Here is a 13,597-nt window from a genome sequence, read left to right as displayed (position 1 = left end):
GCACGTGGGATCTTCCCGGACCGGGGCACGAACCCGTGTCCCCTGCACCGGCAGGCGGACTCCCAACCACTGCACCACCAGGGAAGCCCCTGAGGGTGACTTTTTTTTATCAAATCTGTCAGTGTGCTCTGTGAACCAGAAATCATCTTGTAGTAGGCAGAGTGGATGATTGCTACTAGTGTAGAAAACCTGGGAACAGCATCCAGACCCCTTTTTCTCTGTTTTCTACTGCAGAAATCATCTTCAAAGAATTAATGCCGAGATTGACATATACACACTACTATACATGAAATAGATAACTAGTAAGGACCTGCTGTGTAGCACAGGGAACTCTGCTCAATACTCTGTAATGACCCATATGGGGAAAGAATCTTAAAAAAGAGTTGATACATGTATAACTGACTCCCTTTGCTGTACAGCAGAAACTAACACAACATTGTACATCAACTCTACTCCCAATACAAATTTAAAAATAAATTAATAAATTTAAAAAAAAAAAAAGAATTAACACTTTTGCTCCATGCTTTTCAATCCTGGCCGTACACGGAAGTCTCCTAGGGAGGCTTGAAACATTCTAAGCCCCCAGCTCAGATATTCTGATTCAGTACATATAAGGAGGGACCCAGTAATTTTTGTTTTAAGTATTTTTAAAACTCCTTGGAAGATTCCGGTGTGCAGGCAAAGTTGACAACCACTGCTTCAGCTGAACCAACGCCAGTTCAAATCTTGTCTAAGAAAAAACAACAGCAACAAAAACTCACATTAAGTAGTATTTTAAGCTATTAAGAACTTCTTAGACTTCAGTGTTTCAATGGTTTTTTCTGAGAAGTGCTAAGGCATGATTCCAGATGAAATGTAAGATGCCCACCCAGTTATATTTAAGTTTCAGATAAACAACCACCTTGGGACATACACCGAAAAATTATTCGTTGCTTATTAGAAATTCAAATTTGCCTAGATGGCCTGTATTTTGCTAAATATGTCAATCCTATCCTGAGGTCCTCAGGGAAAGTGGAGGGAAACTTCGAGTAGAATCAGGACTGAAAAGGAACTGTGGGCATCTGCTGGGTCTGCCTGCCGTCCATCCACCATCTTCTTGTAAGCGCACTTTAGTTTGCCTTAAGGAACACCCCTCCCCACTCGCTGCCATGTGGTTTGGGTGGACCAGGAGCAAGACCATCAGAGGTGTCCGTCTCCCCGGCCACAGTGATTAGCACAGGTGTGGTGGGCATTTAAACCAAGCCAGCCAAAGAAACACCATTCCGGAACTCTCGTGTGACTGTGGGGGAAGAGGTACCCTTTCACTAAGGTTGTTGAGAAGGTAGACCATAGCCCTGAGTCACCGGTGCGGTGGTCTCCGTATCACCATGTGTGAAGGATCTCCGTGAAAAAGCCAGCAAGAAGAGAGACCAAGCCCTGACAAGACCTCAGAGACAGTCACGCTTGAAATCTGCATCTTGCACTTTTTGTGAGGCCAATGCATGGATCCCTTTTTTTAGCTTACACGAAACTGAGTTTGTTTACTGCCATTAGCCCCCAAAAGAGTCCGGAATATAAGAGTACAGATAGAAAAGCTGGAGTCCAAAGATAAGCTTTCACCTGCCTCGCCGTATTTTTTTAGGCCTAAGGAACAGTTCTTCCAAATGCGCCGTGTTTCACCTTCTCAACAAGCCGTTAGTGACCCTCACTGCTCCGAATCCAACGTTCCCTTCTCTTTGCCCTGAGAGCTTGTACTCTCTGCCGCAGCACTTTCTTGTACACAATGGTTATCTATATATGTAGCTCTCCTAGAAGTTTTATTTGTCTTTGTATTCCTAGGCAGAGTCCAGCACAGAAAAGGTGAAGTACTGTTTGTCAGATTATCCTTTTTTTTGGCCGCAATGTGTGGTATGCGGGATCTTAGTTCCCTGACCAGGGATCGAACCCAGCCCGTGCTAGTGAAAGCCCCAAATCTTCACCACTGGACCACTAGGGAATTCCCTGTTTGTCAAAGTAAATCACCATGGAGACAGGCTGCGATGATGATGATGATGATGATGGTGATATATTCAATAGCTGCGTCGGCCTTTGCCAGAAGGAAGGGGAGGCTGTGGAGGAGAGAGCTGACCTCATCGCAGGGAGCACCGCTTCCACCCACCATCCCCGCACGTGAAGAGCGGGGACGAAGCTTCGGGCTTTGTGTTTAAACCCAAAGCATCAGACTGTGCTGGAACAAATTAATGTGTGCCACATACACTATTCGATTTACACCTATATTCTAGAGTTCAGAAACAACTAGCCGTTTCCAGGTTATTTCCTTGCTTTGGTGTGATTCTCAGAAATGGAAGAAAGGATGTAATTGGTGCTTTTCTTCCCCCGTACAGATGATCCTCAATCACTGAGCTCCACCATAGGAAGGAACGAAGAGATTTACGTACAGATGCCCCGGGATAGGGTGGAACCTGGTATTGAATGGGCTGGAAACCATGTCAACCCTAAAGGGACCCAGTGTTGTTCAGAGTATGAAGAATCGAGCAGGCTGGGTTGCCCGCCCCCTAACTGAGGGGTCCTGAGCCCGTTTGACGGCTGTGTCTGCAACGGCAAGGGCAAAAGGCAAAAATCAGTCATGCACAAGAGTTCTGAACACTATGATTCTTATCTTCCCATTCAGATTCGATGCCACAAGGACACTGTCTCCTGAAGGCGCGAGCTCCGGCTCTGTCTCAGTGAGCACCTCTGCAGACTGGTGCAGGAACGCCCTTTGAAGCCCCCGTGCTTCATTGAACTATGATGAAAACTGCCCCCCCCTCAAATTAAGCGGACCACGAGCGCCGCACACCCTGCAGGGTGTCTCGCCCTGGCCGCCAAGGACGCCGCACTGTTCGCTCCTGTGAAAATGGCTTCCAATAATCAACCTGGCTGTTGATCCAGAAAAACAGGCTGGTGGCTCTCAGAGTCATCAATTAACAAGGATGGAAACCTGAATCTGGCAGGGGCCTCTGTCCATCACACAAAGCAGCACTGTGAAGTGGCACAGGGGTGCCTAGGAGCTCGCGTTCAGAGGCTTCCCTTTGAGCTGGTAACCTCTCGTCTTGGTACGACATTAGAGGCAGCATCGGGGCTGCCGGAGGATCATGCTAGGGGCTGCCGTCACTGCAGCTCCGAGATAAAGAGCCCCCTCAGCCCTCTTTAGAAATGCCCGTCATGCATGTCCCCTGCAAGCTTTGCTCCCCTGTTAGTAAAAGCAGCCCGAGCAGCAGTGACGGGGTAACTACGGCGGGAGAGCACTCCTGACAGAACGTGTTTAGATGAGGGGGGAAAACAGGGAGAAGAAAGACTGCTTCAAAGGTCTGACTTCAAACAGCACTCAAGGAGGCGCCTTTAACTCCTTGTGTGAGTTTACTTAGTGCCCATCTCCTGGTCTAAAGGGGTCGTCAGGGTCAGATCAATCCCTGGGAGACAGCCGCGGCTGACTGCTGCAATTCCATGAACCCCGGACAGACCCCAGGGGATCGAGGGCCTAGTGGAGGACGAGAGCATGGGCTGTGGGCCTCCCTTTTCTTCCTGAAGTGCCAGGAACTCATCCGGGGCCAATGAGTGCAATCTTCTCTGCAGCCCGATACCCCTTGGCACGTGCTCTCGCCTTAACTGTAATATTTCCAGTGACGGGGAGGCTCTGCGCGCTCTATGCGAGCCTGATCTTTTGTGAACAGCTCAATCTGCTGAAAAGCTGGTCCTGGAATAATGTAACGCCATCCTTCACCTAGAGACGGCTGCTGTGTTACCAGTTCCCTAGGATAAACAGCCTCAATACCGCCAATTTGTCCTCACATTGGTTGCTTTCCAAACTGTTCTTCATCATGATGACTCTCCCCTGAACAGACTACAGCAGGCATCTGTGGCAAGTCCCTTTCTTAACCTCAAGAGGAGAGCTGGGGCTTCCCTGGTGGCGCAGTGGTTGAGAGTCCGCCTGCCGATGCCGGGGACGCGGGTTCGTGCCCCGGTCCGGGAAGATCCCACGTGCCGCGGAGCGGCCGGGCCCGTGAGCCGTGGCCCCTGAGCCTGTGTGTCCGGAGCCTGTGCTCCTCAGCGGGAGAGGCCACAACAGTGAGAGGCCCGCGTACCGCAAAAAAAAAAAAAAAAAAAAAAAAAAAGAAAAAGAGGAGAGCTATTTGGAGTCCTGCGTCCCCATGGGCTCTGCGTACACTGTACAGGTATTATTCACTGTGCACAGGTACTGTTATTATAAAGGATGGTGACCAACTTGGTTCCTTATCCAATAAGCTTCAAGAAATAAGGCAGAGGCGAGAGAGTTAAAAGAAAGAGCAAGAAACATCTCCTAGAATATCTGGTCATTCCTTTATTCGTGCCAACAGAAATTACTCACTTAGTTAGAAAATCCACATTGGCTGGAGAAATTAGAAGCTATCTGGCACATGCTGGGTGTCCTTGGCTGTCCTTGGGAACACTACCATTTCCCTCAAACGATGCAAAAGCACCCTAGGAAGTCCCAAGGCACAGGGACTTCCAAGCAGGATGGCTCATGTGCAGCTTTCTCGTTTCATGTCGTGGAGCAGCACAAACGATGCTCCCCCACAGGGCTCTGGGCCTTAAAGGTCCATCTGTGTTTCCACACCCAAGACCTGCCTCACGAGGCACCCACTGCCTACAGTTCCAGGCCCAGTGGGTTCAACTCTCTAAAACTGAGCTGACTTGTCCAAGCGTTTATTAAAAATCAGTCACATCGGCGCTGACATGGTCTTTGACTCTCTTCCCTCCAAAGACTGATCTGACCAGCTAGATCTGCATCACCCACCCCCTCATCTTTGCCAGCATTGACACTGGGCACAGTGTCTTGGGAGTAGATCTGCCCATTAGTCTGGAGCCTGGAGCCCCAGGTCAGTTGTGTTAAAGCCAGAGACACCAGAGAGGTTAAAAGATAAGCCCCCGATGTATCGAGCTGTGTTTGTTGTTCTGACAAAGTAGAGTGTATAGGATGCCGAGGACAGTTCGTTTCTCCTGCCAGTGTCCCTGCGGAAGACATGTTTTCGGGAACAAGAGCCAGAGAAACAAGGACCTTGACACAAGGCCAAACCTTCCTGTCCACCTCAGCCAGTAAGAGACTCGACCCCCAGCACTCACGCTGCCGAGGCTGACGGACGAGGGGCTGCCATCAGAAATGCAGAGCATCAGCACTGCTGGCCCCCAGCCTGGTCTCCACGAAGCACCGAAGTCAGCCATCCTGTGATTCATCCAAACCAAGGCTGGGCAGTCGGCAAGTCCGTGACCCAGCAGAACGCGTGGCTTGGGGGTCACAGTGGGAGAACTCCCCGGGACCGTCTCACTGGTGTTTTGATCTCGCCTGATCACAAGAGGACTGCTTCACAGCATCCTTTTGAGAAGTGGGCCCGGACATAGTACTGCCCTGTGGATTCAGCCTAGGTGAGTTATGCCAGCTGCTCCTTGAGGACATCACTGTGTCTCTTTTCTGTGCCGTGCACTAGCTTGGAACAACTTCAGTTTCCAGAGAAGGAGGAAAACAAGTGTCAAGTTCCCACGTGGCTATTTAACACTTTAAAATTTATATATATGCGCATATATATATATATATACTTAAAATCATACACATGTGTTTTATTTTTACAGTCCACAGATAACATATTTTATATATTTATATTAGTATGTGTACCAGCGTTTGTTTTGTATTAAAATGATTCACGAATGTCCTTCTCTTCCCCATTTATCATCAGCATCTCAGGGGCAGAGACGGTGCCCTGCCCACCCCGGAACCCCCGGAGCATTCCAGGATGCCGCCTCGCACACCGCCGATGCGCCGTCAGCGTTAGCTCAGTTGTCACTTCAGTTCAGTGGGTCCACATCCGCACCACTGCTCTGTGCGGTGTCCTTAGAACACCGTTTACTACACCTCATTTCCGGCCTGTTGTCTGGGTTGGCCTGTTTGTCTTCCTGACCCCATCCCTTTCATCCCCTTATCCCAGGAGAGAAGGGCAATTCTCTTCTTCCCCATAGCATCCCCTTCCCACAAAGAGGGACCTGTAGCTACCTCTATGTCAGCACTGGCTCCATAGCACTCCAGGAAATTACTTTAAGCATCATCTGCCAAATACTCCCCTTTTGGGGGTTGAAAGTGGTCATTCGGTTTTATGAACAAGGGACGCAATTTGCTTCCTTCCCTCCCTAAAACTTTAAACAGTAGAGATTAACTGATAGCAAACTGCAGATTTCCTATGAGCTTGGCAGGCTCAGAATTTCATATCCAAATGCGAATCTTCTTCTCTGAACTATTCATCACTGCTCTGAGTCTGTACTTTTTGCCAATTCGGTTTATTTTTCTCATTTGTCATGACTAACAGAGAAGAAATGTCTCTGCTATCTCTGCCCACTCCTTCTCTAGTTACTGCTGATGCCCAGCTGGAGGAATGCTGTGATACGCAGCCAGTAAATATTTTCTTTAGAGTAATTCACCAAAGACACATTCCTCCATGAAATGGATGCTCTTATACATACCGACAACTTGTACTTTGAGTTTCTAGATCCTTCTGTCTATTAAAATTTTAAAATGCTTAACTGACATGCAGTGTCCTGCACTAGTAGATACTAAATATTTGTTGGTTTAATAAATGAAAAACCTATTTTAAGTGTCCTTCATCACGCAATACAGCCCCTGACACCTACCAGTTTGTCAATGTTTCTTCTGGGTACCAGAGTAGAGTGTCCCTGGGGGTGTCTTCAAAACAACTGTAATTAGGTTTTTGCTTGTTCGTTAATTTGACAAACATTTAATTCCTATTCTGTATGGCTCTTAGTAGATACTCAATAAACAAGTGGTTTTGTTGAATGAATAAATGGCAGACTGTGGAGAGATCTAAACACCATGTCCTATAAGAGACACTTGAAGGGACAGCAAGATTTTAATCCAGAAAGACAGGCTCTCGGCAGGTAAGGACAGCTGACTGAAAGCCACTGAAGGACCGTCACGGACCCTGTGTCTTAGTTCAAACGTTTGATGTTGTGTTTGTCGCAGTTTTCTCTGCACTCTTCTGAGTTTTCAAACACCGCGCTAAGATATTACCCTGATCACGGAGTGTCTCGGCCCCCTTGGGTTTTGCACGAGGCAAATGCCCCAGGTCCCTCCCCTTCGTCTCAGCCGTGAAGGTAACATTGACCTCCCGGGCTCAGCTGCTTTCCGCCAGCTCCAGGTGCTCGAATCACAGCACCTTCCAAAGGCGACATCAGTGTTTGGGGAGGGGGGAGGAGCAAAGACAGGTGGTACTTGGACAGTGGAACCAGCTACACATAAGTCACTTCTGCGTCACAGAGGGCTCCACAGAGAGATGCACACAGAGACAGTGACAGGTAGGAGCTCAAAGTACAACCTTACTCTCAGCTTCTGGGAAACCAGACTGGGACACCAGCTTAGATTCAAGCTCTAAATAGGACTTTGTTATGGGATAAATTGTGCCCCTGAAACTTCATGTGCTGAAGTCCCAACTCATCAGAATGTGACTATATTTGGAGACAGAGTCTTCAAAGAGGTAATGGAGTTAAAATGAGGTTGCCAGAGTGGGCCCTAACCCAACATAAGTGCTACCCTTGTAAGAAGAGGAAATTTGGCCACAGACATGGACGGAGGGAAGATGATGTGAAGACACAAGGAGAAGACAACCATCTACAAGCCAAAGATGAAACCAACCCTTCAGGCACCTTGAGCTCAGACTTCCAGCCTCCAGGACTATAAGAAAGCAGGTTTGGGGCTTCCCTGGTGGCGCAGTGGTTGAGGGTCCGCCTGCCGACGCAGGCGACGCGGGTTCGTGCCCCGGTCCGGGAGGATCCCACGTGCCGCGGAGCGGCTGGGCCCGTGAGCCGTGGCCGCTGCGCCTGCGCGTCCGGAGCCTGTGCTCCGCAACGGGAGAGGCCACAACAGTGAGAGGCCCGCGTACCTCAAAAAAAAAAAAAAAAAAAAGCAGGCTTCTGTTGTTTAAGCCACCCAGTGTGCAGTACTTTGTTATGGTGGCCCTAGAGAACTGATACAGACTTTTACTCTGCTTTAGGACCACGGCTGGATCTTACCATAGGTCAGTCAATCTGAAATGAGGATGTGGTGAGCAGGAAGCAGAGATTCTTGAGAGGAAGAGACTCAAGAAATATGGCAGCCTGGTGGAGGAATAAATTGAGAGTTTGGGATTAGAATAAGCACACTACTATATATGGAGTGGATGGCCAACAGCGACCTGTTGTGTAGCACAGGGAACTTTACTCACTATCTTGTAATAACCTATAATGGAAGAGAATGTAAAGAAAAATATTTATGTATGTATGTATGTATAACTGATTCAATTTGCTGTGCACCTGAAACTAACACAACATGGTAAATAAACTGTATTTCAATAAAAATTTTAAAAATATATGACATCCTCTGAGGAACACTATCCATTCAGCCTACGCATCTTTTGGAGGCAGGATAAGATAGAGGTGAAGGAGAATAAGATGTCCAGACCCACAGAATCTCAGATAGATGAAAGCAGGAAAGGATGGAGAATGCCGCTTCATGCACTTGACCTACTTTAGTATTCTGGGACCAGACCCACCAGGAAATGTGAGACAATCCATGACCCGTGGTCAGCAGCTGATCGAATCTGCATCCCTTCCCTCAGAAGAAAGAAAAAGATCGTGGAAAAAGTGAGCACAGACTTCCTCCTCCCTGGATCTCAGTTCAAATGCTGCTTCTTGAAAAAAATCTTCAGATTCACACTTGCACTCTCTCCCAAAGCTGGAAGTGAGTGCTTCATTCTCTAAGCTCCCACACAAATTACTGTTTCTTTTCCTATGAAACAGCACTTTTTAACAACTACCATTTATTCTTTGTTTCACTAGTTTATCGATTAAATGTAATAAACTGAGGATTGAGGAATGGACACTCTGATGTACACACCAGTAGAATTACTAATTAGTAGTAAAAGAACAAATGAACAAACAAAAAACTAAAACATAATTGCAATACAGGTAGCTTAAAAATTGAGCTATTGGGCTTCCCTGGTGGCACAGTGGTTAAGAATCTGCCTACCAAGGCAGGGGACACGGGTTCGATCCCTGGCCCAGGAAGATACCACATGTTGCAGAGCAACTAAGCCCGTGCGCCACAACTGCTGAGCCTGAGCTCTAGAGCCCGCAAGCCACAACTACTGAGCCCACAAGCCACAATTACTGAAGCCCGTGCGCCTAGAGCCCATGCTCCACAACAAGAGAAGCCACTGCAATGAAAAGCCCGCGCACCGCAACGAAGAGTAGCCCCCACTCGCCGCAACTAGAAGAAAGCTGGCGCATAGCAACGAAGACCCAAGGCAGCCAAAAATAAATAAATTTATTTTTAAAAATCAAGCAATTGCTTACTAGACAGTGCTAGTGATTTTTTCCCCTGTTATATTATTTACAACTAACATTTATTGAGCCAGATGATGGCAATTTATACAGTGTGCCACTAAATCTTAAAAACAACCCTATGGGTTAGTATCCCCAATACCATCTTAATAGGTATTAAAGCAATTTATTTCAACAAACACGTACAGAGAACCTAATATGCTGTCTAGCTGTATCAAGAATGCAAAGGTTGTGGTCTTCAAGAAGGTCTTTGTTTAGTGAGGGAAACATATACAAATAAAGTATTCGATTCTGATTAAGTCAAACTATTTACATTATTTACAATATCCAAGATACGAAGCAACCTAAGTGTCCATCAACAGATGAATGGATAAAGAAGGTGTGGTAAATGTATAAGTATTATAATATACATATAATGGAATATTGTTCAGCCATAAAAAAAGAATGAAATTCTGCCATTTATAACAATGTGGATGGACCTAGAAAGTATTATGCTTAGTGAAGTAAGTCAGACAGAGAAAGACAAATACTGTATACTATCACTTATATGTGGAATCTAAAAAATAAAACAAATGAATGTATATAACAAAACAGAAACAGACTCAGATAGAGTCTGTTTCTGTGGGTAGAGTGAAGGGTGAAGGGGCAAGATAGGGGTAGGGGATTAAGAGGTACAAAACAGTATGTACAAAATAAATAAGCAACAAGGATATATTATACAGCACAGGGAAATATAGCCTATGTTGTAGTAACTTTAAATGGGGTATAATGTATAAATATACCGGGTCACTATTTTTTACACCTGAAACTAATATAGTATTGTAAATCAACTATAATTCAATAAAAAAAAATTTAATTGAAATAAATAAATAGAAAAAAAGGTCTTCGTTTAATGAGGGAAACATACAAATAAGGAATTAGAGTCTAAGTCAGTTTCTTCATTTAACAAATATTTATTGATTATCTGTTCTGCTGGCACTGTTCTAGGTACTCGAAATGTATCAGAGAACAAAACAGATGTAATGTAATAGAATAGAATAGAGTGAAAGTGATCAATGCAATGAAGAAAAGCACAAGGCAACAACACTGAGGTGCTGGCGAAATGGGAGCTGGGGGGCAGTTCTAAAGTGTGTGATCAGGATGGGCCTCATTAAGGAGGTGATATTTAACCCAAGACTTCAGGTAAGTTCACCAAATGAATATACAGGGGAACAGAATTCCAGGGGGAGGGAATAGATGCTAAAATGACCAAGGCAAGAAGGAGCCTGGTGTGTTTAAGAAATAGCAACACAAGCACTGCAGTCAGAACAAAGTGAACAGGCGTGGAGCCGCAGGAGCTGAGATCAGCAGGAAAGGCATCAGCGAGGCACGGGGCCTTGTGACCCGCCACAAGCACTGTGGGATTCGTTCTGAGTGAGGAAGAAAAGTCACCAGAAAGTCCTAAGCAGGGGAGTTTTGGGATTGTCTGAGGAGCAGAGGCCAGGATGGAATTAGACCTTCAGGGAGGTTTATTAGAGAAAACAGCTGAGGAAGATAAAGGGGGAGAAGGCTTGCTAGGGAGACAGAGTAGGTTAGGACAGACCTAAAAACACGATGTAAGTCTGGCACCTGAGAAAGGAGGAAGGGGAGGAAGGAAGATTGGTCAAACTGGAATAGAGCTCTGGGGAATTCCAAAGCATCACACGTGTGAGCCAGCGACAGCCCGGCTCCGATGCCCTGGCCGTGCTCCATCATCAGCCCAGGGCAGCCTGGGAAGAGTGTAGATGAGAAGAGCTCGGACGCGGGCAGACTGCAGGGTGTGACAGTCGACGTTGTCCCCCAGACACCCTTCTCTCATCCTGCCCCCTGAGGGCACATCGCCAACAAGAGTGAAATCATCCGAATGGTTTTTTTTAAAAGATCATTCTTGGGACTTCCCTGGTGGCCCAGTGGTTAAGACTTTGCCTTCCAGTGCAGGGGGTGCGGGTTTGATCCCTGGTCGGGGAGCTAAGATCCCACATGCCTCGCAGCCAAAAAACCAAAACATAAAACAGAAGCAATATTGTAACAAATTCAATAAAGACTTTTAAAATGGTCCACATTGGGCTTCCCCGGTGGCGCAGTGGTTGAGAGTCCGCCTGCCGATGCGGGGGACACGGGTTCGTGCGCCGATCCGGGAAGATCCCACGTGCCGCGGAGCGGCTGGGCCCGTGAGCCGCGGCCGCTGAGCCTGCGCGTCCGCAGCCTGTGCTCCGCAGCGGGAGAGGCCACAACAGTGAGAGGCCCGCGTACCGCAAAAAAAAAAAAAAAAGTCCACAACAAAAAACAATTGTATAAAAAAAAGATGATTCTCCTTTTCGGGGGTGATGACCTCCCCATGAGAACATGCCTCTCACAAAGGATCTCCTTCAACCCTCTCCAGGAGAAGAGGAAACAGCAGAAGTGTCTGGTGCAGAGCCCCAATTCCTATTTCGTGGATGTGAAATGCCCAGGATGCTATCAAATCACCACTGTCTTTAGCCATGCACAAATAGTAGATTTCTGTGTTGGCTGTTCTATTGTCCTCTGCCAGCCTCTACAGGAGGAAAAGCAAGGCTTACAGAAGGATGCTCCTTCAGACAGAAGCAGCACTGAAAGCACCCTGAATCAAGATGAATGGGAAACCATCCCAAGAAACACATTTAGGATTAAAAAAAAAGATCACTCTGGCTACTGGGTAGAATATATGAGACCAAGAGAGACAGTAAGGAAGCCAGCTGTAAGGCCAGTGCGATCACCCAGGTGAAAGATGGGGTTGCTGGGGGTGGAGCAGCGGCTCTCACCTGGAAGCGACGCTGCCCTAAGGGATCTGTTGTCAGCGTCTGGACATACTCTTGGTCGTCACAACTGGAGGGGAAGGAATGTGTCATCAGTGGGCAAAGGCCAGAGATGCTGCTAAACGCCCTACAATGCACAGAAGCGGCCTCCACAGCAAAGAATTATCCAACCCCAAATAGCAACGATGCCGAGGTGGAGAAAACCTAGAATAGGGCAAAAGCATGGAAGCAAATGTTTTCCCCCTAATATTTTTTTGAAGGTAGAACAGACAGAATTCGATGATGGATTAAACATGAGTTGTGTCAGAAAGGGAAAGGTGTGTCAAATTCCTTGAATGATGGCCAACACCTAGGAAGATGGTTCCAGGATTGTTTGTTTTACTTTGTTTTTGTTTTCTCTTTAAATGGAGGCGATAAAGGCTCAGAAAGAAGTGGTTTTAGGGATTAGTACCCAAAAAAAAGAATTTTATTTCAGATATGCTCAGTTTGTATGAGTATGAGATATTCACTGATGTCAGACAGGCAACACGGAGATTTTCGAGTATAGGAGAGACTGGAAATATAAATGAGGAAGTCATGGATAGAGCTGGTATTTAAAGCCACGGGACAGAGTGAGGTCACCTAATGAACGAGACCGTAAGAGATCCAAGTGTGAGTTCTGAAGCAGTTCCGCATGTGAGGTGGAAAGGTGACAGGGATCTAGTCAGTAGAGAAAGAAACATCCAGTGGGTCTGGGGGAAAATGAAGAGAGGGTGGTGGTTGTTTTCCCAGCAAGAGGGGGAATGCTGCTGACGTTAGTAAGTAAGATGAGGGATGAGAAAGGGCCGCTGAACTCCTAAGTGTGGAGGACACTGATGGCCTTGACCAAGAGGATGATGAGGGATGGCGGAGCTGCGCCTTACTGCCATCTTGGGCTCACAGAAATGGGACGGGGAGGCAGCAGGCTGAGGATGGGAGGGCTCACGGAGGAGCCAGCCCAGAAAAGGCTGCACCCTCACATCTGGATCCAGCCCTTATTCATCAAGCCCTTTACAGATGTTGTCAGGAAGGGCTTTCACAGGATCAGAGCCTGACAATAAGAACGCCTTCAACAAGAGTCAAGTACCATTTACGGATGCTGGAAAGGCCATGTTTACCATGAAAGTGGCTGGATCTCTGACTTTTACAAAATTATAACAAGATATTGGACTCTGTGATCAGCGCCCAGAGGGTGAAACCCCTTCCACACATTTTCTATTTCCAGCAAGAGACAGACCAGAAGCTGTTGTCATTTTGACTGAAAAGTTCTACTGACTTGATGAAGGCTTTTTGTTGGCTGCACTTGGGAACTCTTTCATTTCTTCAGTTAAAAAAAAAAATGCTGTAGCAAACTATTATATACAGGATGGATAAAGAACAAGGTCTTACTGTAGAGCACCGGGAAC

General features: G+C 46.8%; 1 long non-coding RNA gene and 1 pseudogene across 1 annotated transcript in view; one reads left to right on the top strand and one right to left on the bottom strand.

Moving 5' to 3' along the window:
• LOC131746817 (uncharacterized) overlaps positions 1–13,597 on the bottom strand; it is a 420,909-nt gene that overhangs the window by 299,869 nt on the left and 107,443 nt on the right. The window lies entirely within an intron of this gene.
• LOC131746815 (small ribosomal subunit protein eS27-like) lies at positions 11,743–11,991 on the top strand (annotated as a pseudogene).

The sequence above is a fragment of the Kogia breviceps genome, chromosome 19 (assembly GCF_026419965.1).
Source record: "Kogia breviceps isolate mKogBre1 chromosome 19, mKogBre1 haplotype 1, whole genome shotgun sequence".
NCBI classification, from domain to species: domain Eukaryota; kingdom Metazoa; phylum Chordata; class Mammalia; order Artiodactyla; family Physeteridae; genus Kogia; species Kogia breviceps.
The sequence above is the reverse complement of the archived record's forward strand: the minus strand, read 5'-3'. Positions and strand labels throughout refer to the sequence as shown.